This window comes from Passer domesticus, chromosome Z (genome assembly GCF_036417665.1).
Source record: "Passer domesticus isolate bPasDom1 chromosome Z, bPasDom1.hap1, whole genome shotgun sequence".
NCBI lineage: Eukaryota > Metazoa > Chordata > Aves > Passeriformes > Passeridae > Passer > Passer domesticus.
In genome coordinates this window covers 30109869-30135571 of record NC_087512.1, presented here as the reverse complement: position 1 = coordinate 30135571, position 25703 = coordinate 30109869, and the positions used below count along the sequence as shown (strand labels likewise).

The following is a 25703-nucleotide window of genomic DNA, read 5'->3' as shown; positions in this document are numbered from 1 at the left end:
TAGTTCAATTTGCTCTACCATTTCAGGTCTTGATGTCTGTCATCTCCCCCTACTATAAGAAAACTTTTCAATGAAAAGATTGCACATGCAACCTTTTAATTATATTTGCCAATCCTTCTGCTTATATCACAGGTCTGAAAGATTTCTTGGTCTACTGGAGTCCCTTTTCTATATTCTTTTTAATTTAAACTATTTAAATATATGTTATTTCCGTGCACTTATAATTCTCTTTGAGGTGACAGAAGCAAATGTCTTTCTGCAAACTTTTTAACAACTCTGCAGTTTGTATGTTTCCATAGAAAACTCCTCACTATCATTTGCTCCAGTCCTTGTAATGGTTTGTGTAACAAAGTCCTATATTTCCTGGCAGGCAAAACTGCAGTTTTCCAAGTATTAGCAAGGAACCAAAACTTTTCAATTATTAACAAATCTATGACATGGAACTTGATGTTTTAAGGCCGATAGTAATTCTTTTGATGAGAATGGAAACAATTTTATTGACTTAAACTGGCATTAGTTCAGGTCCATGGCCCATGCACTTCCATTGGTCCTTCAAATACTGTATTTTCTAATACGGCGTGGTGTTTAGTTCAAAGGCTTTGAAGCATGTTTTGACAATCAAATGTTGCCTTTATTTATCCTTAAGTTTTCAGAGGACTACATTTTTGTAATCATGCTTATTTCTGGGTCACAGAGTCACAACAACTTTAACACTGGTAAATCAACCTCTCTTGTCAATTCAGCATAATAATTGAAGCTTTATCTCTTAATGTAAAAAGTTAGACAGGTGTCATCCATAAGTTCATACAGTGGTGATTATGAACAACATCATCAGGGGAAAAAAGGTTATAGAGGACATGAGGGACATTTTTCCTTATTTATTTCTTTATATATACGAGATAAAATCAGTTGGTACTGTATGACTAAGAAAAATCTGTATGTTTCTTTGCCTTAGTAAATTGTCTTCCAAAGAGCTAAATCTAAGATTTTCAGTGGATCGGATCTGATACTGAACTTATTTTTGGTCATTTGAACAGCAAACACAAGGTTTTACTCTGATGCCTTGAACATAAAAAATGTTTTAATGTATTTTCCTGGTTTAATTTTTGAAAGATTAATGTGTCTTGCAGGTTTAGACTATGACTTGAGGTTGGAAGGCATGGTGGCACGGAAGCCACCAGGAAAAGTCTGGAGTTTCATCAGACTCCTTATTAATAACATATATTGGAAAGCAATTTACTCTGGCTTGGATTGTCATTTCTTGCCTGGGTGGGTTGGAATCTACATCTATTTAAAGTCTCACTAGACATCAGCTAGAACTATCTGGTTCCTCTGCTATTTTGTGGCGGTCTTTTTGTCTTGTTCTTCACTGTAGAAGAGTTTATTTGTTTTTCTCAAGTTAGTGTCAGCAATAAAAAATACTGAAGAAAAGAGAAAAATTTCAAATAGGTATTTCTTTTACTAAAGTAGGAATTTTAGCACCAGAAGGAGCAAAGATGAGATACATATCAGTATGGGATATTCAGTGGAGAAATATAAGATTCATGTTTTTCAGAGAAAATAGCATTGTTCCCAGCTTACAGGCAATATTTATAGACTTTAGCATACCTAGATGATATAATAAACTGAATATAGGCAGCTGAAAGACATTACTGGAAAAGAGATAGATTACTTGTCATGACTACGACCCACCTGCAGGGTGGAATTGTCTCTTTCTAGGAAAAACAAACACTGAGAAGCAGTGTTGGAAGTTTGAAGGTACTGGCTGCAAGTGTTTATTGTGAGTTCAGCTAATGTTTCTCTGAGGATAATCATGAAATAATTGTGTTCAGAACACAACTGAACATATACTTGTATACCCATGTATACCCAAATTTGTTTTAATGTATACCCAAAAATCAGACCTGCCACAAAAGCTCTCCACTTCTAATATCCTCTGGTTGTGTTTGTGTGAGGGAAGATGGAAGAGCTGAGTCTGTGCGTTATCTATTTGTAATCTATAAGCATGGATTTTAAACTTTTCAATTAAATAGGAGTAAGGCATGGCCTAAAGCCTACTACTTATTTCTTTATATCCTTCAGAAGCTGATATAAGTGACAAAGTAGGAATATGTGGAAGAGAAGAAAGTCCTGCCCCTTCACACTCCAAAAATGCTCTCTGTTCATGCATAGCATCACAGTGTGTGCTTCTATTTACCCCCTGAACTGAGGCACTAGGCAGAGGTGTACAATTTTCCAGCTGTGTTTCCTTAGGCAAAATCTGTAGTTCACATTAGAAACTGTTTTTTCCCTTCATATTATGAATGTAGCCTATTTCTTTTTTTCCTTTTTTTGAATCGTTTCCCAAATCCATTTCTATTGAAAATTGACAAAAGATTGCAGAATTCAATCTAAGTAGAGTTAATGAAAACAAGAGAATAAGAAATATTGCCTTGGTTAAAGAAGAATAATACACTGAAGCATTATTAAGAAAGATAATAGCCTCATAATGCAGAGAAGCTACTAATAATCTAACTTAAAGAAAATAAGTCTATCAGCTGTGACACACTATCAGAAATCAGAATGTGGCCACAGTCTAGGAAGTGAGGTTTCATTCATTCCTACAAGTTTAGAACTACTAGTTTCAATAACATAAAATCTGAGCCCTTTCAACCTTGATACCAACTGTTATGTTCAGAAATACTGTCTCCCAAAAAAAAAACCAAAATGCAAAAAAACACTCCTCTGTTCCTTTCAGCTCCCTTAGGTCATAATTGTGATCAAAAAGCACCCAGACCTGCCACCTTTATTTCCACAGGCACAGAAGTAAATGAAGCAGCAGGACTTAGGTTTCATGAAAGTGTGAAAGGAGAAGAAATTGTGCTGACAGCAGTATATTGGAACTGAAAAATCTGTAGTCAGCTGTAAAACACTGTAATGTCAATTACAGTTTGGAGAGCATCTTTTCTTGGCTGAGAAATGAAGAAACCTGCATAATCAATGCTACATTACATGTACTTTTAGGAGTGTATGTAATATCATAAAGAAGAGAGAGGAGATGGTTCTTTCAAGTCTACATATGTATACGCATTTAGGAAAAATGATTAATTCTTCAGAGCTGCTATCTTGAGTTTTCTGGGGAGAGGAGTGAAGGACTCCACTTCCTCACCAACCAGAACATCCTTAACAGCCTAAGCTATGTCCACAAAACACTGTTATTGTTTACTTGTACCACCATGGAATTTCCACATCTAGGAATTTTATCTTTATTCCTCAGTTTATACATCATCCTGCAACTTGAAGAATTAAAGTATCATTCCTGTTTCCAAGAATAGTATAAAGAAGCATCCATGGAACTACAGGTCGGTACGGCAAACCTCAGTAACTAGGAAGGTGATGTGGCAAATAATGCCAGTGGGGACCACACTGACCATGGTCAAACATTGTGCCCTCCCCAAAAAAAGGCCAGCAGTCCTGTGGGCTTCATTAGGAAGACCACAGTCTGCAGATCAAGGAACTCGATTCTTGTTCTCTGCCACATCCATTGGTTGTATTATGATCTGTGCTTCCCAGAGACAGACGAATATACTGAAGTATGACCAGCAGAGGATCACAAAGATGTTGAAGGAACTGGAGCGTTTTTCATGTGGGAAGGTGGGGGGGAAGGGGCGGGGAGGTAGGAGGTGGGAGGCTAAGAGCACTGGGAGAGTTAATCTAAAGAAGAATGGGCTCAGAGAGATCATAAAATATATAAATATTATATTGGGCAAACCAAACTCTTTTCAGTGGTGTCCACTGATATGAGGAGAGCACAAACTGAAAAAAAAATAATTCAGAATTCCAGTTAAACATTAAAACTCCCATTTTTTTTGTGATGGCAGAGTCAAACTCAGGCAAAGGTTTCCCAGAGCTGAGGAACCCCCATCCTTGGATATATTCAAACTTGCCTGGACATGTCTCTCCCCAGGCCACCTGCTGTAGCTGATCCTGCTCTGAAAAGGAACAGGAGTGGGCTGTCTCCTGAGGTAAGATACAGCACTGTGGTGTTGTAAATCTGCAACACATGTGTGTGTCTTCATGTGTGTTTCTGTGTGTACACATATTCTCAGAAGAATTGCAACCTTATAGGAAAAGTCGATAGTTGTGAAGGGCAAAACAGATTCTGGCTGAAGTGCTATATATCAAACCTGCCCTGGGACTGGCAATGAAGTAAGAAGGAACTTTTAAGTTTAGTTTAAAGGAATTATAAAGGGCTGAAACATAAAAGGTTAAGGGCAGCTGCCTTTGAAGAGTTTAGTGCGCTGCCTGCTGGTGCGGTTTAAGCAAATCAGAAGCAAAGGTGTTTCCTTATCTGGAATGTTAATGAGGGAGAAGCTGAGCACTTTCCTAAGCAGAATTGTGGCCTGCATGATAATTTGTCAGTCTCTGACAGTATTATGCTGCTTCAAAAGAAGCTGTGACATCCTTGAACTCAAAATTATGGGAGGATGACAATTCAGTCACAGAAGAACCAGTGGGCTTTCAACTAACTTCATGTATTCATGAGACAATGTGAGCTTTAATTCTACAGTCATCATAGATATAATGTTTGAGGTTTTTTTTAGGAAAATGGCACCATAAGTTGTCAGCAATAGTATATAAGAGTTATATGAGTTAAGGACAGGTACTATGGATGTTTGGAACAGTTGATTTTAAATATAGATTTTTATTTTGTTTTTAATGATGATATCAAGCAGACTGTAACAAAAACAAAAACAAACAAAAAAAATTTGTAAGTCTACTACCATGCCTGGTTTTCCTGCCAAACAGAAACAAAGTTCCTATAGGTCTAACAAAAATTTTGTTTTAAATCTTCTTTATCATCCTCTTAGCCTTTACCTTACAAGCAGCTAAGATACCCACTATGACTGCTAGAGCTAAAGCATGAGACAGATAAATAAATAATAGTTTCATAGTTGCCGACAAGTACTTGCCCACAGATCATATTCAGCTTTGGATTTTGAAGGGAAACTAGGAAAATGTGATTTGTGCTTTTATCTTTAAATATTTTGATCCCTTATTTGATTTCAGGAGGTGTTAGACTTTAATTACATTGGAGAATGTATACTTCTTGTTCCTCTCACCTGGAAGCCATGGAATGAGACAGAAATCTACTTGGCACATTTGGTTGGAACCCAACTGAAAAAAGAGTTGTCTTGACTCCAGAACTGACTGTTACTAGAAAAAATGTGGGCAAGGAGACCATGGATGTTGTTTTCCTCAAAGTGTTAAAGGTCATTTAAGACAAACAAGTTAATGTCAGTGACACACTGAGAATAAGACAGTTAAAGTCAAATGGAGTTGCCACCAAGCACTCTGTTAAATTCAGTGTAATCTGTAAATCTAGAAAGCAGCCCTGCAGAGTTCTCCCAAAATGATCATGAACAGCCATTAACGCATCACTAAATATAAGCATAAGAAGATTAGTCTGGTTTTGAATATCCTAATCTTTCCAAATCCACACTGCAAACAACAAGCAGGAATGACAATTTTCATTTTGTTTGTGTAGCATCAAAATTAAAGTGCATGTATGCAGAACTTTTGCTTGAACAGGTTTTAGAAAGGGGAGGATGCAGTGCCAAATTTGTATATGCCTGTGTTTGAGGGTCTCAGGATGAGGGAAGAGATGAGAATCTTGACTACATGTTTCAGAAGGTTTACTTATTATATTATAATATATATTATATTAAAATGCTATACTAAAACTATACTAAAAAGAAAAGAGAGAAAGGATTCATCAGACGGTTGGAAAGGAATAGCAAGGAATGGAAATTAATAACAAAGTCTTGTGACTTGTCACAGCCTCAACACAGGTGGCTGTGATTGGTCATCAAGTGAAAACAATCTACATGGACCAATCGAAGGTGCACCTGTTTCATTCCACAGCAGCAGATAGTTATTGTTTGCATTTCTTTCCTGAGGCTCCTCAGCTTCTCAGGAGAAAATCCTGGCAAAAGGATTTTTCAGAATATATAGCAACATTTGTGCACTGCTCTAATATTTTTTTTAGGTGACATCTTAAATCAAAAACATTATAAAACAGTATGGAATGAACATAATGGAAATGGAATGATGTTGACAAGCTTTCTCCCTTTTTACATCACTGTTATCCAGGACAAATATGACATGTAATATGAATGACTTGTCTCATAGGTATGTATTATCAGTACTTGTAGCAACAGGGAAAAAAGATATCAAAACTGCTTAAAAAAACTAATGAAAGCCTTGCTGCTAGCTCAGAAGACTTTATATAACCATTACAGCTGTAGTGTGCACTGTGAAAGGGGCTCATGGCTTTTAAAGAGTAAGGTCTCCCATGAGGACTTATCTCTATGTAGAAACATTTTCATGGGGATAGTCAGGAAATATGAAAGCTATGTTTATGCTAGCACATCCTGAATATTCTCTATAAACAGAAATATCTCTTATTCACTGTCTCTTACCAAAGTAGAAGATATATTGATTGATGATAAGGTACATTACTAGTATCTTCACCTACTGTGGTATTATGTTTAGTTCAATGATGATTGATATATTGGACATGTATGATGCCATCTGACTGCATTTGTCTGTTGATGACCTTCAGTTCAGGTTAATGGTGATTTCTTGATGACTGATCTATTCTACTTTTTAAGTCTCATATGTTTGGAACAATTGGAAGTCTTTCATGGAAAATGTATTGAAATAGGTCCAGTCATGAGTAAGTAATGTAAACTGTTGAACTATTTTCTGGTTTTTTTCCCCCACAAGCATTATCCTTAAAAATTTAGTGAAATATTCAATCATCATTGCTGAAAATGGTACATGCTTTCTGTTAAGACATGCATTTTCTGATTTAGAGTACAGTTTAAGTTAATTAGACTTTTTAAAATTGTTTGTTTCTATATGATCGATTAGCAGTGATGTGTTGAAACAATAAAATAGGAAATACTTCTCATTTCTTTTGCTTAATATTTTTAGACCATTACTTCAGTTCCTCACAGGTACTATTTGTAGCATGGTAATTACTCTTCTTGTATATCTGCACCGCATTTCTTCATTAACAAAACTGATGAGACACAAGCATGCTTTTCCAGTCTAGATAGCTTTGGTTTACATTTACAGTTTATGAAGTTTATGAATGTGTACATTCACATTTATAAATTGGTAGCTGTGTCTGGTTTTTTTTATGAAAAGAAATACTTGTGATGTGCTTACAAACTAAAGCATGTTACTGATTAAATTTCTTTTCACTTAAAATTTATTTTCACTGAAGCTTTCATTGTGAAGGTTGATAGGGTCTCAATTATGGTATATCTGGAACTTATTACATAACTGTGAAAATACAGTAAAAAAAGTGAAATTAAATAAAATACAGATATGAAATAGAAGTAAAATGAGAGGAAGGCAGGAAGGCAGGAAGGAAGTGGCGGAAGGAAGTGGCGGAAGGAAGTGGCGGAAGTGGTGGAAGGAAGTGGCGGAAGGAAGGAAGTGGTGGAAGGAAGTGGCAGAAGGAAGGAAGGAAGGAAGTGGCAGAAGGAAGGAAGTGGCAGAAGGAAGGAAGGCAGGAAGGCAGGAAGGAAATGGCGGAAGGAAGTGGCGGAAGTGGCGGAAGTGGCGGAAGGAAGGAAGGAAGGAAGTGGCGGAAGGAAGGAAGTGGCGGAAGGAAGTGGCGGAAGGAAGGAAGGAAGGAAGTGGCGGAAGGAAGGAAGTGGCGGAAGGAAGGAAGTGGCGGAAGGAAGGAAGGAAGGAAGTGGCGGAAGGAAGGAAGTGGCGGAAGGAAGGAAGTGGCGGAAGGAAGGAAGTGGCGGAAGGAAGTGGCGGAAGGAAGTGGCGGAAGGAAGGAAGGAAGTGGCGGAAGGAAGTGGCGGAAGGAAGTGGCGGAAGGAAGGAAGGAAGGAAGGAAGGAAGGAAGGAAGGAAGGAAGGAAGGAAGGAAGGAAGGAAGGAAGGAAGGAAGGAAGGAAGGAAGGAAGGAAGGAAGGAAGGAAGGAAGGAAGGAAGGAAGGAAGGAAGGAAGGAAGGAAGGAAGGAAGGAAGGAAGGAACTTTAAATCACAAAAAAAAAATTTTTAAGAGGAGCTGCTGACAAGATAAAAAATTCAAACTGAATCCTCCTGATTTTGGTAGAATATATACTTGACACAACCTCAGAACTTTCAGAGTTGTCTGAACTGAGAGATCTCTCAAGAGTTCTAATGCCTCAGCTTTGTTTCCACACTATGACACAGGATGGATGTGCAGTGTACTAGATACATGCTTTTACAGGGATCAGAACTCATGTTTGGATTCACCCCTTCCAATCTATCTAGAAATAATTCAAAGCCCTTTTTTTTGTTTCTGAGAATGGACTCAAGAATTCTGAGTCTGCATTTATGATGACAAATAACAAAATACAGCACTCTGTTCAACTAATCTGGAATATAATAAACAAAATTGAAGTTATGGCAATCTCTCCAATTTAATATGAAAGGATGTCCACAAAAGCAAAGCATATGCATGGAATGAAAAAGCTGATATTAGCAATGAGATCAGCATTTACATATCTAATATAATTATAATTTCAATTACACATCCCATAATTGCCTTTTCCTATATGAGATAAATCTAGCCAGTGATTTATATAAAGTCATTCTCATCTTCAGTAACTTCCTTAACTTCAGTAAGGAGATACTCTCCTAAGCAACAGATTAAATCCTTTAGAAGTTGTTCATTCTCTTGGAAATGGTACTCTGTGGTCACAAGCATCCTCTGTGCGTCTAAATCTGCGGTGTCAGAGCTAGAGTTCAGCTTAGGTTGAAAACATGCTAACATGTAAAATTAGACATTCTAGCAGACAGGAGTGGACTATGTTTTCAGCTCCAAAAGTAACTACTTAGCCTCTGTGTGGCTATCCAGAGATGGACCTGAAATTCAATTTGGATAAATTCAATTTGGATGTGACAATAAGAAGCTACTGCATTGTCAGGTAATGGGGAAATGGGAGCAAATTAAAAACATGTTGCCGTTGACCTTGTAATGGTGTGACTAGTCTACTTCAATGCAAAGCCCTCCTTTAGAACAGCCCGTTCAAGTTTATTTTGAAGCTACTGAGAAGTGGCCACATTTAAAAAATTGTTAAAAAGTTAAAGCTAAGAGAGTGTTCAGAAAGCTGCTCTTTGTCAACTTTGGCAGTAAGTTATGACTTCCCAGCTCAGACAGACATCTCATAATGTAAGACTTCATCCCAATTCAAATGATTTATAGAACTGTATGATGAAGAAATCTTTGAAAGACTTAGTCAGACAAAATTTTTTAGAGATTGATTGCACTAGCAACAGAACCATGTCTCTTTTCTCTTTTTCTCTATCCAGCAACATGCCCAATTGCATTTGGAAAATCTCAAGAGATAGGAACACTGAGATGCCCCTGGGGATCTTGTTCAAATGAAGGGTTGTATTCCCTGTAAAAAATGTCTTTCTTATATTTGATAATTTTCATGGCCTTCCTTTGCACTCTTCTTCTGTCTGTGATTTTCCTGAATTGTGGGGACCAGAACTGGAAATTGTATTCCAGGTGTGCTCTGACAAGCACTGAAGATTGGGATGATCCCATTTTTACCTGTGCTAATAATGTCCCTAGGGATGCAGATCAGGAATATTTCTGGTTTTGCTGGTGCAGTAGGACGTGGCTGATCTATGTTTATTTACATTGTCTACCAGGATTTCCCAGCAAGGCTGTTCCCCAGACTCACAGTCCTAGCTTATACTGAGCTCTTTGGTTATGTCATCCCAGGTACAGGCTGTTTACTTGTCTGTGTTAAACTTCAGACTGTTCTTGATAGCTCACTCTTCTATCCTGTCCGGCTTTCTCTGCAGGATTGGCTCTCCCAAGTGATGTGTCCCCTTCACCACACAGTCTGGTAAGGGTGTTTCCAGTCCAATCCAGGCCAAAAGCTGAGTGGCATGGGGGCCATCTCTGGCCAGTTGTTACAGACTGCCAGCCTGAGTAAAAAACACTGATCACCACCCACTGAGTGCAACCTGTTAGCAGTTTCCTACCCATTTTTCAGATTCCCATCCAGTCTGTACACTAACAGATTGGACTTTAAATCTCTGGAAGATTCCTTTTACTTTATTCTCAAGTGTGAAAATCATCTTACAAAACATCTTTGCCCTCCTCAGTGGAAACTATTTTGACACTAATCTTTTAATGGGGATTTAAATGTTTGTTGTCAGGTATGAAGGCTATTCAAAGAATCAAACCCCAACATTTTGGTTCCTACTTGGACTTTTATACCACTTAGTTTTATTTAAACCAAAATACTCTTGTGGGCATATGTCATATATGGCATATAGCATGTATTTTTTCTTATGTGTGTCAGCTTTGTTTCCTTCTTATGCAGATGTCACCTCTGTAAGCTGCTAATACTTAGGAGTCTGTAGATCTTGCCCTTTTGACGTCTGAAGGATTTCTGATAGACTTTCTGGTTCACTTCCCTGAAATTCCTTTTGTAAAATAAAACCTAGCTAAAATACGAATTAAAAAAAAATGAATCTGTGATTGTAAAAACATGGCTCTGCAGGTGGATGTTTCTGCCTGTGGCTTGTTAACTTTTCTGTGCAGCCAGAGTCAGGTTGAGGAACTGTGCTGGATGCTTCTACAGAGTTCACTGAATTCTTAGTCTGTCTTAACAATCAGTTGAAAATAATATAGAATACTTTTCTCTCATGAGTTAAGCAACATTTTTGATCATTAGAGAACAGTTCTAGTGAGTAGACTTGTAAATTAACATCTTGCTAAACAAACAATTCATGGGTTTATTTGTTTGGGCTGCATTCTAAACCCCTTGTGTTTAAACACTGAGGGTCAATGTTCAAAATTACTTCTAATTGGATAGACCATCTCATTGGACATTTAGTTTGCCCTTGTCAACATATACTTGCTTCCACAGTCTCATTTGCTTCACCTATCAGGAAAAAAAATACATTCTAGTTTTCATTAGTAAAATCCATTTTAAGGTCTACAGGAGGTAAATGATTTTTAAAATTAGCTTTTTGTTTTATATAGTCAGGTTGCATTGTGTCAAAACCATGTTGGAGTCAGTGGCACTTCATTTGACCTTGATAATATTGACACAATTACTCTATGTCTCTGTTCAGTATGACACCATTAACCCTCTGAAATGAATAAATATTTTTAAAAAGACAACAGGCATTTTTAACTACTTTTGAATAAATTCTTACAGTCTGTTTTATTTCTTACTAGATTTATTTCTAGTAAGAGAATGTAAGCAGCAATTTAATTAATTTATCATATGAAAATCAGAGGAAAAACACCGGAAATCAGATAAAGAGTGTTATGCATATACATCCAGAAACTTTGGTGAATGCATTTGACTCCCATGTACAGTAAAGTAAAAGAGGTCAAGAACAAATTTGCATAAAGCAATACTGGCTACTTTGGCATACAAAAATAATAGGATACAGTGAAGCTTTTTAATTGCACCTGTATTATTTAGGAGGACATTAGCTTCCTATGTCATACACACAATTTTGAAACTTTACCCTCGCTATCCTGCAGTTTTCCTCCTGGGATTGTCAAGTACTTGTCGAGTACAATCCTGATCTGGAATTCAATATATTAGAAAGTGAGAAAGAACAAAACTAGCTTTCTTTAGGAATTCAGACATTTTCTTTGCAATAGAACCACACTGATGGAGGAAATTATAATGATAAGTAAATAAAATTTAATTTTTGCTGTACACACTTGCTAAGAAATACATTAGTGAGATCATCAAAACCATTGTTGTAGGACTTCAACCCTTCATCCTTGCTGGAACTTCTGCATTCTTGCATATTAGGTCCATAAAGATGTTTCCAAACTGTTACCTTATAGTAATTTAAACTCAGAGAGACACTGTGTGAAATGATGTTCTAAAGCTGAACAATCTTGGAAGGTGATATCATGAACCTGATAGGCAGACATTATTTTCATGACATGACAGTAGAGTGAAGTTGACAGCAAAGGAAAGTAATGAAGACTTATTGAAAATTCTGTGTACACTGGGACAAACTCATCATCTGAGGTCACCTCTGAAATGGAGAGTAGATGTTTGGTGATGGCTTTGTTTAATATCACATGGCAAACTATTGATCGACTTATTAAGCAAATGAATGAAGCAACTAGAGTGGCTACTTACGCTACAAACTTAAATATGGGCCAACCATGAGTATTGTTTGATGTGGGCCAGACACGATGACAGAATACAGGGAAGATGTTATGACAGAGCTTCAACGTGTAGCCTAGGACATTCTAAGTGTTATAGAGAAAGAAGCATGGGGACAAAACAGTGAATAGAGTATTGTTGTGCATCTGCACACTCATTTCTCTGTTGAGCAGCTCCTGACCTGCTGCCTCTATGCTTTTCATTCGCTGTAAAAAGCCACGTTTGAAAAATACAGGAATATCCTCACTGGACAGTCTCTATGAAAGTATACTGGAAGATAACCCACTGAGGTGGCTCCATCTTTCTTGTACAGAGCTCTACAAAAAAAACTGGTTTTTAATATTGTTAAGGGACAATATTAATTTTAAATTGCGATGTGTCTCTGTAGTGTTTTAATATTTGTTGTGGTTGAAGAGTCGCTTGGTCAATATTTGCTCTCTGTCATAGTGGTACACATCAAGGGGAAACAAAGATCACTGATCAGTCAAGGTGACACAAAATATAGCACAATGTGTCCCAACTGTTCATGCCAAAATTCTCTATGATTTGACTTCCATGCTCAAGTCTTTTCCATAATCCAAATATGCTCTGAAAAAGACATCTGCTGTCTTTGAACAGTTTCATGGCTTGTATCCAGCTTTCATTTGGCATTTCTTTAGTGGTAACTTGCTTTCTCTCTATTGGTGGTAAAGCATTGCTTATCGAAGTGTTTCTAAAAGTGACTCCAACTGACATCTAATTCACATGTTCATTCATCTCTTTCTTATGGATATACTGATGAAGTTGACCAGAGCCAGACACAACCCTATATTTTCCTTTCTTTTACAGGGCTGTGGTTTTGGGCTACCTGTGTTCAATATGTATTGCAAGTACTGAGAAATAAGCAGCCTACTTGTAAAATACTAGTGAAGACATGGTTTATGCTATTAGAAAGTTTGGTTCAATATGAAATTTGAATCCACGCTTAGAGAAAACAAGCCAAAATCCCCTTTGTGTTCATTTATTTAAAAGCAAGTATTAGCACCTCCTGTACTTTCTCATGTATTGACATTTTGATGAATGGTTGTTTTTGTCTCTGTATTCATCTCTGTAAAAGACTGGAATGATGTCACTAATCACTAATTGTTGATTAGAAGATCAACATTTTCCTTAAAAAAATGTCAAAAGTGTACAGTTGCAGATTCCCTTCTGCTTGTGATTTTTTGGCCAATAGAATTATTTAAACCATTACAACTGCATAAATGTGTAAATAATTTTCTATTCTCTACTGCTATTTTTTGTCTCCAGTAATATGCAAAGACTGTTATTATCTTGTAGGCACAGTTAGATTTACAACTACCTAAACATTTTCCTTTCAGATGTATGAGGAATTGCCTTTCAGTCTCTGCAACTCTCTAACTTGCAGCTCTCCAGCAGAGCTTAGCTGTGTTTCTAGTTTTCTTTGTAATGTCACCATTACTTTCTCCAGTTCTTTCCTACTAGTGTAACATTTGAGTTCATTTTTATGGTTTGTTTTCCTGGAACATACCCAAACCCTTCAAATACAGTCTGGTATGCTGTAAACATGTCAGCATTCACTTCTTCCTGCTTTACAATATTGACTCTACATTTATGCTTGTTACTACTGGCACACCAAGAATTGCTTATAAGCCAAACACCACAGTGTGAAATAAGTGTTTGCTTCTGTTCTCTCCATATAGAAAGTACAGTTCAAGTTAAATTTCCCAGATGCTTGCCTTTCCTTATATGAAGGAGACCTGATGCTGAGTAGGGTTGTGCAGCAGTGATTCTTGGCAAAGTCTCAATGATCTGGTCCTCCTTTGAAGTATCACAGACAAGCACATTCATAATTATCACACTTATCTTCTCTTACAGTCACTGCACATTTTTGATAAACAGTTGTATTGGCTAGATTTCGAGCAATTACGTTCAAACCCAAAATACTGTGTGAAGAGGGTTTTTGTTCACCATCTGCTATACTGTCTCATGTGTCAGTTGTGCAATTCTAGTGAACTTTTATGTATAACTTCCTGCTCTTAGTCATAATTGGACTTCATCATCTTTTCTCTCTCGTACCATTTGGTGGGCAGTAGTGTAAAGCACTACTTTGAGCACTAAAAGTTAGCCATTACAGCAAGCCTGAAGGTGGTCCTTGTTTTTCATAGGGTAGGTATACAAACAAGATTGTCATGATTTTCCCCATATGTTACAGAACAGGCAACATTTCTTCTGATATGTAACAGAACATGTAACACTTCTTCTTCTTCTACACATAATTTCTTCTTATAAAAATAATAATTTCTTACAGGTTACTGCTCTCTCCTTGTACTTAGGGAATGTTTGACCACAATGACTTGTCTTGCAATGGTTATCCTAAAGACCTGCACACAACAGAATGATTCACATCACAGTTAAACTTAGAAGATACTTTCAGGTGGCTTCATATGCAGCTGTAATTGTACTATATTTATTTTCTTTTATGTAAAAAAGGAGAAACCACCACATGCTTTTTATCTATAGTACTCTCAGACATTTTTCCTATGTACCGCAATAAATCTGCTTCCAATCAATGAAAAATGCTCCTTAAAAAAAAACTGCTTCTTTTTAAACACAGATTTTCTTCTACCACATGGAGAAATAACATCACATATTTTCTTCTGGAACATGCATATAATGCTTTTATTAAATCTGTCACAGAGCATGTTCGTGGTATAATGCATAAGCAAACAATATTGCTTAGTTGTTTTGCTTATGCACAAAAGCAACAATCAGACATGAATTTCCTAAGCATAATGGGTACAGTGAGTGGATTGCAATTCCTCTCTTAAGATTTTTGTTGTAAGACACACTCACACACTTCACACTCACATGAACCCACCACTACCCCACAGACCAGCACAGCCCAGTCCAGCATGACAGGCACAGGACACTCAAGCCAACAACTGGACAAGTGACCTCCATACACTACAGGTAAAATGCAGACTTTGCCTTAGCACAGTGTTGGCCACCTGTTGGCATGGGTCCCTGACTGGGGAACTGCTGGTTTTGCTGTTTTGTTGCATGTCAGGTATCCAGCATGCACTGAGGACATGGCTCAGGGTCAGTCTCTATGACTCCTCATCTGAGGCCAGTTGGCAACTGTCACCAGGGTTTTTGTCATCTGCTGTTCCGCTGTTCCAGATGTCTTACACAACTGTGAAGCTTGCATTGGTTATGTGACAACCTTTTTTCTGTTGCTTCTTTGTTTTTCAGCTCATATTTCAATGATCTAATCAGTTATAAACGGGCAAATTTTGTCAATGTCTCCTCTGCATGAGCCTCCAGGTAGGCTTTGCCCCAGCAGCTGCAATGTTTTCTTATGTTGTGTAAAAGCTTGTTCTGAACTTAACTTTCTTGGTGACAAGTTGTCAATCATTGCACTCTGCTTTTGTAATTGGATGTCAAATTTTATTTGTGCATTTTAAATAAAATGATCCTTGCATTCAATTTCTATCATCATCATTTCTTAAATGTGCAGAAACTCTCAGTAGATACATGGATATTCAATCTGTTTCATATATCATCTGTATTAAAAGTATTTGATTCATTGCATACTTTTTTTCCATACAGACAAAACCAGATTTGTATGCTCTTACTTAGTACAATAATTATTTTGATTAATTTGATTATTGTTTATGCCAATATTCTCATACAGAATCACCAGCCACATTCATGAGCCCAAAACATGTGAATTACTAAAAAAAGAAATGGAGGATGGGAGCATTTCCAGTCTTACCTGATTTCAGAATTTGAAAATTATAACAGGGCAGATTTGGCTACTTCCATTCAGTGAATGTGTATGAAATATGAACAGACATTTCTCAGCTTGAAGGAAGAATGTGATCATAACTGCAACCAAAAAAGACCACTTGAGATGTATAATCTGACCTTTATGATGTGCCAGATTAATTTTTGCTATTATCTTAATCAGAAAAAAGCTTTCTTTTTTTTAATAGTAAATTAAGTGTTTTGTTAGTGAATTATTTATCATAAATGTATTTAGTTACTTCCAGTAATGATGTAATAAGAGTCTGGGGTTTTGAGTGGGGAGAGGGTGGGACAAGATAGTATATTTAACTATATTTAATAGCCTATACAATATATCACCAGTAAATTCATAAATACCAAATGCACTGCTGTTTGCCTTCACCTATGTTTTATTAATTGCTATACTCTCAGTAACCTTATAAATGTTTCACTGTATCTGAAATATACATTCATTATGCAATAATGATTGAAGCTCAGTAATGGGTTTTCCTTTAAGCATAATTTATGATTTGCCTTGGCAGGCTAATACCTCGAAACTGTTTGCTGCTTCTGCCAAAGAGTGCATAAATCCTTACCAAAAAAAAAAAAAAAAAAAAGAAGAAAAGAAAAGTAAGCTTATAGTTAAACAATGGAACTATAGTTTATTCAATGGGAATTATGTCTAAGCTCAGAAAAGTAAGCCTCAAAATTTTGTAACACACATTTTGTACAACTGTTCCTAAGCATCATTGATTTGGTTTCCCAAACAAGTCCTTTTTCCAAATCTCTTGCAGAAAAATTGTAAGTGTAGAGCTGGTGTAAGTATTCGAAGTATGCAGTGTGTTCCACTTGAAAATCCTGTTGACAGCTGAAGCAGGAGGAAATGTGTGTGTATAGCTAATAGGGAATATGATTGAAACATGTCATCAATGTGGTCTGCACTACAGTGACAATAAAAATACAGGGTTTTGACAGGCAGTTTTCCTGTCGAACATAATGTTCATGAATTCAATCAGAAGGACTTCAGCTCACTGTAGATTTAACTAACTTCTCAGAAAATGATGCAATAATAGCCAGAAAGATAATTATTATTATAATCATTATCTTTCTGGTAATAATAATGGAGGTAACATAATGAAGAAAAGAAGAAGTGGAAGAGAAAGAGCAAAAGGGAAGGAAAGAATAAAAATTTTATACATTTAAATTTTAAAGTACATTGAAGAAAAACTATATTAAGCAACCCTGGAAACTAAGATGAAAAACCACTTCGTTTAGTGTCCATTCAAAATATTTTAGCTGGAAGAATTCCATATGCGATTTTAAACGGATTTGAGTAATGAGAATGATGCAGAACAGACTAAGGCAACAGACCCTCCCATACCTGCCGTGTTAGAAAGTGCAGGGCTGACTTTCTGATCTTTCTTCAATATCTCTGCATGCTCAGAAGGAGGTTTTGGATGATGCTTTGTGCTCTCAAGCATGTTCATGCCACTTGCTTACACCATGGTGTGTGACACCTGGACTACCATGTTACTGATGACAGCAGTAACTTAGCAGAGAACATTTAGTCAGATGTCTCCCCCTTCCACAATAGACGCAATCAGGATTCTCAAGGCCTGCACCATGTCCTTGATTTACCTCATGACATGGAAGACATTCTCAGCTTGGGGACCTTGTTAAAGGATCATGCCAATTTCTTGTCTGAATCTTAACAATTGCCTAAACCCCAATTTTCTTAGGTTTATCAAGGATGGGAAGGACAGGCATATGCCTGAGTCCTGCTAACAGCTGCTGCTGTCCCAGTAAAGGCTTGCAAACTCTCTCTTCAATGAGGAGCAGACAGATAGAGCAGTGGCTAGAAGACACCTCAGTTTTTTGTGGGAGAAGCTTTTAGTAATCCAGAGGTCTTATTACTTACAATTATTTTTTTTAACAGTTTATAGGAGCTTACCAGGAAAACATGCATTTATTACTCTGAAAAGAATTTAGCATCTGTTTTTCCTCACTCACAACCTACTTTGACAACTTTTGGCTTAAGTGACTCACTTTAAGCAGATGGAAAATACCAAATATACTTGGCTTGCAAGGAAAACGTTAAAGAATGCTTTTTAATACAAAAAGTTGTTTCTTTCCATTGCATAAAATATTTCAATTCTTACTCAATGTGTCTAGATGCCAATCAGATAGCAGAAAACATTTGCCTTTTGAGTATCCTGGCTTTTGGCCTTGCAACAGTTTATCCTTAATGATGTGCAGATGACCAGTTCCTCATCTGGATCAAGTGGCCTCCTCAGAACTCAGAGCTCACTGCTGATATGGTTCCAGACTGGGTTAATAATAAATAAGTTCTTTTTCTGTGAAAGTCATTGATGGAGCACTTTCGTATGTGTGTTAAGCGATTGGTGAGAAAGAGGTTCCTATACAGGAGTATTTTAAGTCTCCAAGTCAAGACCTGTAACAGTGCCAATAGTTTTTTTAGACTGTTTAGCTGCTCTCGATTGTGAAAACAAAACCTTTAAGACACATATTGTTTCAGATCATACCTAAGAACAGATCCACGTGAGTATAGACTGAGAAACTATGCTGTGCTGTAATTAGTTAGTTGTACAGTATTTACTAGGGTTCTTTTGTTCATTTTTCAATTCAGTTAGTGCTCATAAAAGTGAATCCAGTAACCAGAAAGATGAGCAGAAAATATATTTTAAGGAGATTGTGTTTTAATTGGATATTTTGGACTTTCAGGAAGATTTGGCAAAGCTGAAATGAATTTTCAGATTATTTTCTCTATATGAATCTGTGCTTCTGCTAAGAGCTTAAGCAGAGAAATTTGAGGCAGTTTTATTCACACTGAATAATTCAGCTTGCAAATAGAAAACTTTAAATAGTCTCGATCTGTCTACTGAAGTCAATATTGTAGAGAGATTTTTTTTTCCTAAAAACACTTATACAAATGTCAAGGCTTAATTCTGCTTTAAATTTTTTTATATCCAGAAATGTCCTGGCATGTCAGGAACTGTTCTGAACTTTTGGCACTATGGGAAGAAGGTGGTCCTAAGGGAAGGAAATGCAAGGGATTTTTTTTACTTGTTAATAGTTCTTAGTGTATATAGTTGTCTAAGAGCTCTTGTAGGATTTGCTAACTATTTTCATATTTATTAATAATTATTCTGGGACTGTATCATAAGATGTCTCATATGCTTCTACCTTGTCTTGACATAAATTAAAAAGTCTAGGTTGCCATTTCCTTTAGAGAAAGTCAATTAGTCAATTATATCTTATAAATAGATTATATTCTATTTTATATTTATGCAATTGTACCCTTATTACATAAATGATTTTTTTATATATATATATATATATGTATGTATCAACTCTGCTCCTTAACCAATATTCCTGTATTCCTGTAATGAGAGTGGGAAAAATTATCATACCCTCATGATTCTGAAATGAATTTTGGTACATTATCTCATATTTTGTCCGTTCACATACTCTGCATCTCCTTTCTGACTTGCAGCTGGCAGCCCAGAACATTGAATATAATGGCTTGCTTCAGGCAGTACAGTAGACATGGAAGTAAAAGCTTTACTCAGTGGTATCCTCTCCTGGAATGCAACTGTGGCTGGTGATCAAGGACAAGTAGCAAGCCAGGTATCTTCACTCTAACAGCTTCAGCCACAGGATTGAGGCCAGTTGCAGAAAAACTGGAAATAGAGGTCTTCTCCAACTAATTTCCTTCAGAGTATGTGATAAGGCAGGATGTTGTACCAGTTCAGAAGCTCTAGCAAAACTCCTGCAGGGGAAGTGGAAACAAGAGGAACCAAAGTGGCAAGAGTGGCTGAATGAGGCGTACCAAAAGGTTCAACTTAGAATTAGAGATGATGCAATATAAGTCAAAGCAAAACTAAAGAAAAGCAGAATGATAAACATATTTGCCATTCTTGTGTTTGCATTAGGGGTAAGGAAGTATTGGGGGGCAGGGTATTTTTGCACTTTTTTACCTGCAGGGGATGAGGAATTGAAAGGGGAAGAAATAACTGATGGATCTGAGGAATAATTGCTATGAAGTGCTGAGGTTGTCTTTGAAAAGATGAAACTGAGGAGTTGGTGACAGTTACAGATTTTCAGCACTTTCACTTTTCCAAACCAAGCAACAAAAAGGAAGTATAATTCTTCAGCACTTAAAGCTCCTTAAATTGATATTTTAGGATTAATTTCTTTGATTCCTGGCTTTTCACATAATTGAATATTTTATAAAGGGAACCACTACAAGAAAGTTCATGACATCCATTATATGAAGCATAGCCCATGAAGATACCTGATTAGACAACTTCTGACCACAGAAAGAGGTATTAAAAAACTGTCCAACTGAGATACTTTACTGTGCCAACTTCAATCTACCATTTCTATCAGCCCTAATTATAGTCAGCTAATTTCATTAGCTTCTTTAATACATTTTAAGCTACAGTACTTACAAGCTAAGAGCAAGAATTGCCCTTTAATGGCGTTGCCACTTTCAGCAGAACATTTTCATTCTATGAAGAAAAGAATTATTCATTATTTTTTGCCATCATGGAGGTTTTTTCTGTTATTGGAATATTTTACACCAAAACCAAATAGCACTTTTTTTTTACTTAACAATATTTGCAATCTGCCATCAGAAAAAAAAAAAAAAAGTGAAAAAACTTAGGAGAAAAGGAAAGAAATAACTTGCTATTCAATTTTCGGTAAGGTACAGAAGTCGACATAGTAAGATATTGTGCTTGATCGATCACACCAAATGGTAGACAAAGTGCACCTGTAGGCTGTTTTTAAATGATAGACTACTATTCAGAGAAGTGATATTCTCCACTATAGTCAGCAACTAGGCAAATCAGAATGAAATTCAATAATTTTTCCTTTTTTGGAAAGAGAATAAGAAATAGGAACCATAAAGTAGAAATGAGGCTGAATCAAAAAAATTTTATCTCAGTTAGCTCATTTTCTTATTGGAGTTTGGAAACTTTTCTACTAAAAAAATCCTCAAACCTATATTACCTATAGTATTCTATGTATCTTTTTGATCATACAGGTGTGTGTAAAAATTATACATTATGGCTAGACTGTCAGGTAAAAATTGCATTTAGGAAAGTAATGGTTACTGCTCTGATGTAATATCTCAAGAGGCAATACATTAATTCAATACAGTACGCTATTATTGAAAGGTATGTTTCCTTCAAATATTCCCATAAAAGTCAATACTTGTTAAAAGGTGCATTGCTACATAGAATTACATCTGTTTCTACATGACCTTTATAGGCATTGCATATACTTACATACAGATTTAAATCTCATATTTGCACCACTCAAAATATAAGCCAGAATGTTGCTTCTTCAGTGATGCAATGCAGGCTAGAACTTAGAAGAAAGGAAGTGGAGAGGGGCTTCCATTTGTGATAAAACTCTGTGTGTGTGTGTGTGTGTGTGTGTGTGGTGGATAAACTTTTTCATCATGATGTCAGTGCTATGTCACATGTCTATGCAGGGCTGTATAGACAAGCACTAACATTTTTAAAGGGGTATGAACACACAAGACAGTGACAAGGGAATTTGATCCTTAAACAAGAGAATCATTACAGAAGAACAGTTTGATGAAATGTGGGCTGGAAAGTGATGTTGTCAACAACTGTGGCAAAACTTTATTGCAGCAAGCACATTTCTCATTCTGAATTTCACGTTGCTTTCTGCTTAGATGTACCAAAAAGGTGTACAACTTAGAAGTTGAAACAATAATATTTTAGCCTTTAAAACAGTCCTTCACAGTTCTTTCTCAAGGCTTTTGAGGTAATCTGGGGCTTTTTCAATGTTAAGTGGTAGTCAATGAACACAGAAATCCCCCTAAAATTCTGGAAAAAGGGAACTAAGGGCCAGCCCAGAAAATGAACAGCAGAGGCAGCAAAAGTTTCCAAAGCAAGAAAAGGAACATTGAGGACTGGAGGATTTTTCCAAGCAGGCAATTCCACTGTCCTGTTGCTGTAGTCTCAAAGAAGGGAATTACTTCCTAGTCATTTATTAGAGACCTCAGACTCAATTGTCCTGCAGTCTTGTAAAGGGCATTGTCTTCCTTCTACCCTGAGTTGTCATGCAGCAGCACTGGCAAACACTTAAGGGGACCGAAATGAAGAAGAGAGAGGACTTTACAAAAAGCAGAGTGACACAAGAGTAAGAAGCTGGAAAAGAGGAAAGGAGAAGGAAAAAATGGGAGAACAGAGATAAGAAAGAGAAAAGGAGTGGAGACAACTGGAGAAATAAATAACTTGGCAGAAGGGAAGAAAATGGAAGCTTTTGATGGCACAAACCTTCAGCCCACAGCTGTCTGTAAATAGGTCCCAAATGTACTTAATTCCTTTAATAAAGCTCTTTAGTTTCTTGATGTTGTGCTTACCAGTATAAAGGACAATCACCTTGCATATAAATCAAGCAAAGAAACTAGTAGTATTAGTAGAACTGAAAATCAAAACCTTATCATTACACATCTAACTGTAAGAGAACAAGAAATAATAAAACAGTTAAAGTTGTTACACACACTTCTTAGTTTGCTCCTGCTCTCTTGGTGCTATGATCACCTTTTCCAAAGCCCGTGCCTGGTGACAGAGCAGGTGTTATGGTGCGTCACCAGGATCTGGAGTTCTCTGCCAAAAGGAATATGACATGCACATTGACCACTTATGCCAGTGCTTCTCTGCTCTATATCATTGTGTTATAGTTCTACTTTTCATTTTACACTAAACAACTACTCATTAGAATTAACTGTATAAAACTCATTGGAAAATACTGCTTTCAGTTACACCAGCCTGTCATCAGACAGTTGAAAAAGCTTGGGCACAGCAAGTCTCTGCAAACTCAGCCATTGCAAACTCCATACAAATCTGGTGGTTTGTTACTGTCAGTCATGATACTGTTATGAAGCCATAGGACTACACTGCCTTCTGTAATCCTACCCTGTGCTCTGCGATTCCACTGTTTCTGGGTTTCTTCTGTCCATGGATATATTGGGAAATTGTATAGATGCTACCTGGGAAGACAGATTAATTAGTTCTTGCTTGGCTGGCCAAAAATGGAAATTGATCACTGCCAAATATTGACATAATTATGACCCATACAACATTTGGAGAGTTGAAAAAGGCAACTGTTACAGCATTTGAAAAATTATACAGACCTTTTGAAAGTGTTTAGCAATCACGTGGCAAACCCAGCATGCTTGGACAGGCACCAAGATTCTTGTGGGCTAGTGAACAGATCTGGAGAATTTCAAAAGAGTCTGTAAGTCTTGTACTAGCTTTTAAGGGTTCATCCCACTGCTCTTGCCAAGGGCTTCCTCCTGCTGGGCTGATGAAGCCCATACAGGTGTGCCCAGGAGCACGGGGCCTCTGTCCAGCCCAAGGGACTCATCTGCTGCTGTCCCATTTACTGGTTCAGACAGAGGTGAAGCTGAGCACATATCCCAGGGACACACACAGATGTGAGCATGGACATGCACAGAGAAGGCACACACAGAATACTGAAATGGCAGGTTACGCAGGCTGCCACAGCCAAGACGATGCATTCAACATCACCCAAAGAAAGGAATCACATAGAACACAAAGGTGAGTCCCCTCTTTTTTATGGACTGGAAGAGACAGATGTTACTAGTGCAGTGCACACAAGATACTCTCCAAGTTTACAACCACATACACATTTCCAAGTCCTTCAAGTGTCATCACATTCCCTCTGTTCTCCATTGACTCTGCCTGTATCCTGGACTCACTTTATAAGCCCCTTTCCCTCTGGCTGGTTCAGCTCAGTGCTCTGTAGGGAATACATGGCATTCACATCTTTGTTCCACAGACACCCACACACACACAAATCCCCCTGGCTAGCTAGTGCAGTCTGATGTTTGCTAGTGAATACATGCACGAACCCCTCCCTCCCATGTGTTTACTGGGTTTAGGGAAGGTACTGCCACTTGACACTCACAGCTGGCACAAGACCCCTGAGCTGTCACTATCAGTCTGCTTCAGCTGCCAGCACTGAGCATCTCAGTCAACTCTTGTCATGTTGATTTCTCCACAGGTGGTTTTTAGGGTGCATACCATTCCTGCTCCAGTGAATGGAGGTTAAAGGCTCCAACTCACTCTAGTTCCTGGTATTATGACACCACTCCAGTAGCTGGCTCCACAGGTCAGAGTTCCTACAAGTTCAGCCTGACTCCTGTGGTTGGTTCTAAATTTTACTCACACAGAGGTCTTGCCTTTAGCTAGCACCTAGTCCTTGCAGCACACGTGTGCAAAAAACACAAGATAGAACAGACTGTGGTGATCAGGCACAGGGCTCAGCCAGAAATTAGTACAGACTTATCCTGTTTTAAAAGAGTGACCAGCCTCTTTTATAATTATTTTCTGCCTGTCTCCTACTGTTTCTTCTTGAGGTTCTCCTTCCTTTGCAAATCCCTTCACGGGTTTGTATACTACTCCTGGCCCAAGCTCCAGGATCTCCTCTGGTTTATAATAATATCAGGTGCAGTTTGATGTTCCTGCAAAGGACATTTGCAGTTTTCTGCTAGCCCATCAACTGATGTGATTGGTGACGCTGACTCTTGTTATTGTCTCCATTTCTGGTTAGACATGAGGGCCTGTATATTTTGTTTCTGACTCCCTTTTTCTTTCTCTATTTCCCAACTAACTACACCTATGATCAGAATAAACTACACCTATGTGCTGGAATAAACACTCTTGTACTCTTACATGTCCTCAGCAGTAACTGTGAATGGGCAGACTTTGTGTGTCTCACTGTTTCCCATGTTAAACTGGTTTGTGTCTCTGAAGTTTTTTGTTTAAAGTTTTCCCCTCTCCTTATTATTCACTTTTTCCATAGAAAAGGGCCCTTGACCAGATGCCCTTAAAGGAGCAGACAGTCTCCTGTATCACAACAATATCTAAAATATGTAACATAAACAAATTGCTGCAATGGCTGCTGATAAACTGTTAAGTCAGCATTGCCTACATTTGACGAGGTGGTTCAAGTTCAGCTATTTCAGTGCTTCTTGGTCAATGATGAAGTGAAAATTAAGGGTTTCTCTCTGGTAGCTGACTGAGAACCATTCAAAACAAGTATGACTAGGTGAACCTAAAGAAACTTGAATACAGCCAAATAATTAATATTCAATATTTTTGTATCATTTAAGCTTGAATTACTCCCAGTAGTCATTACTACAGTTTAATTACTTTTGTCCTACACTAACACCATTTCATTATAGCACCTCAATTTAGTGAATTCCTTTCCATTGTTTACTTGACAACAACAATGAGATAACATGTCAACACATGTCAACACATGCAAGGAGTTACCGTAAAATTCTCTCTTACTCTCTCTCCTTCTTAATCTATGTCTCTTTCTCTTCCCAAGGACCTTACAGGTTTACAGACAGATATCCCCCTCTTTTATTTAGAAAATAATTTCTGATCAACCCTATACCAAATCTCAGGCTGTGTGGCTGAGAATTTCTCCAGGATTCCTAAGTGAATGAATTACAGAAATAGGACTTCTGGGTAATGTATCCATTTCTCCAATGATTTAGTTTTCCCTATTGGGTGACCATATCACTTTGTACAGTATTCTATTGAACTATACTTTCTTATTTTCCTCAAAAAAAAGCCCTTATTTTGAAGTTTGCCTTTCCAGTTACTGATGTCACCAGGT

General features: G+C 37.3%; 3 long non-coding RNA genes across 4 annotated transcripts; 1 reads left to right on the top strand and 2 right to left on the bottom strand.

Moving 5' to 3' along the window:
- Positions 1–10883: 10883 nt before the first annotated feature.
- On the bottom strand, positions 10884–15480 carry LOC135290683 (uncharacterized). The gene is made up of 3 exons (XR_010353454.1): positions 15192–15480; positions 14510–14584; positions 10884–11602 (listed from the first exon to the last, which is right to left on the bottom strand). It is a non-coding gene; the product is annotated as an uncharacterized LOC135290683 (long non-coding RNA).
- On the top strand, positions 14887–19915 carry LOC135290681 (uncharacterized). The gene is made up of 2 exons (XR_010353451.1): positions 14887–15527; positions 19504–19915. It is a non-coding gene; the product is annotated as an uncharacterized LOC135290681 (long non-coding RNA).
- LOC135290682 (uncharacterized) lies at positions 19360–24257 on the bottom strand. 2 transcript variants are annotated; one of them, XR_010353453.1, is made up of 6 exons: positions 23982–24257; positions 23185–23266; positions 22967–23040; positions 22552–22657; positions 20462–20521; positions 19360–19779 (listed from the first exon to the last, which is right to left on the bottom strand). It is a non-coding gene; the product is annotated as an uncharacterized LOC135290682 (long non-coding RNA). The 2 variants fall into 2 exon arrangements; XR_010353452.1 differs by lacking the exon at positions 22552–22657 and having other exon boundaries at positions 23982–24177.
- Between the last annotated feature and the right edge of the window lie 1446 nt (positions 24258–25703).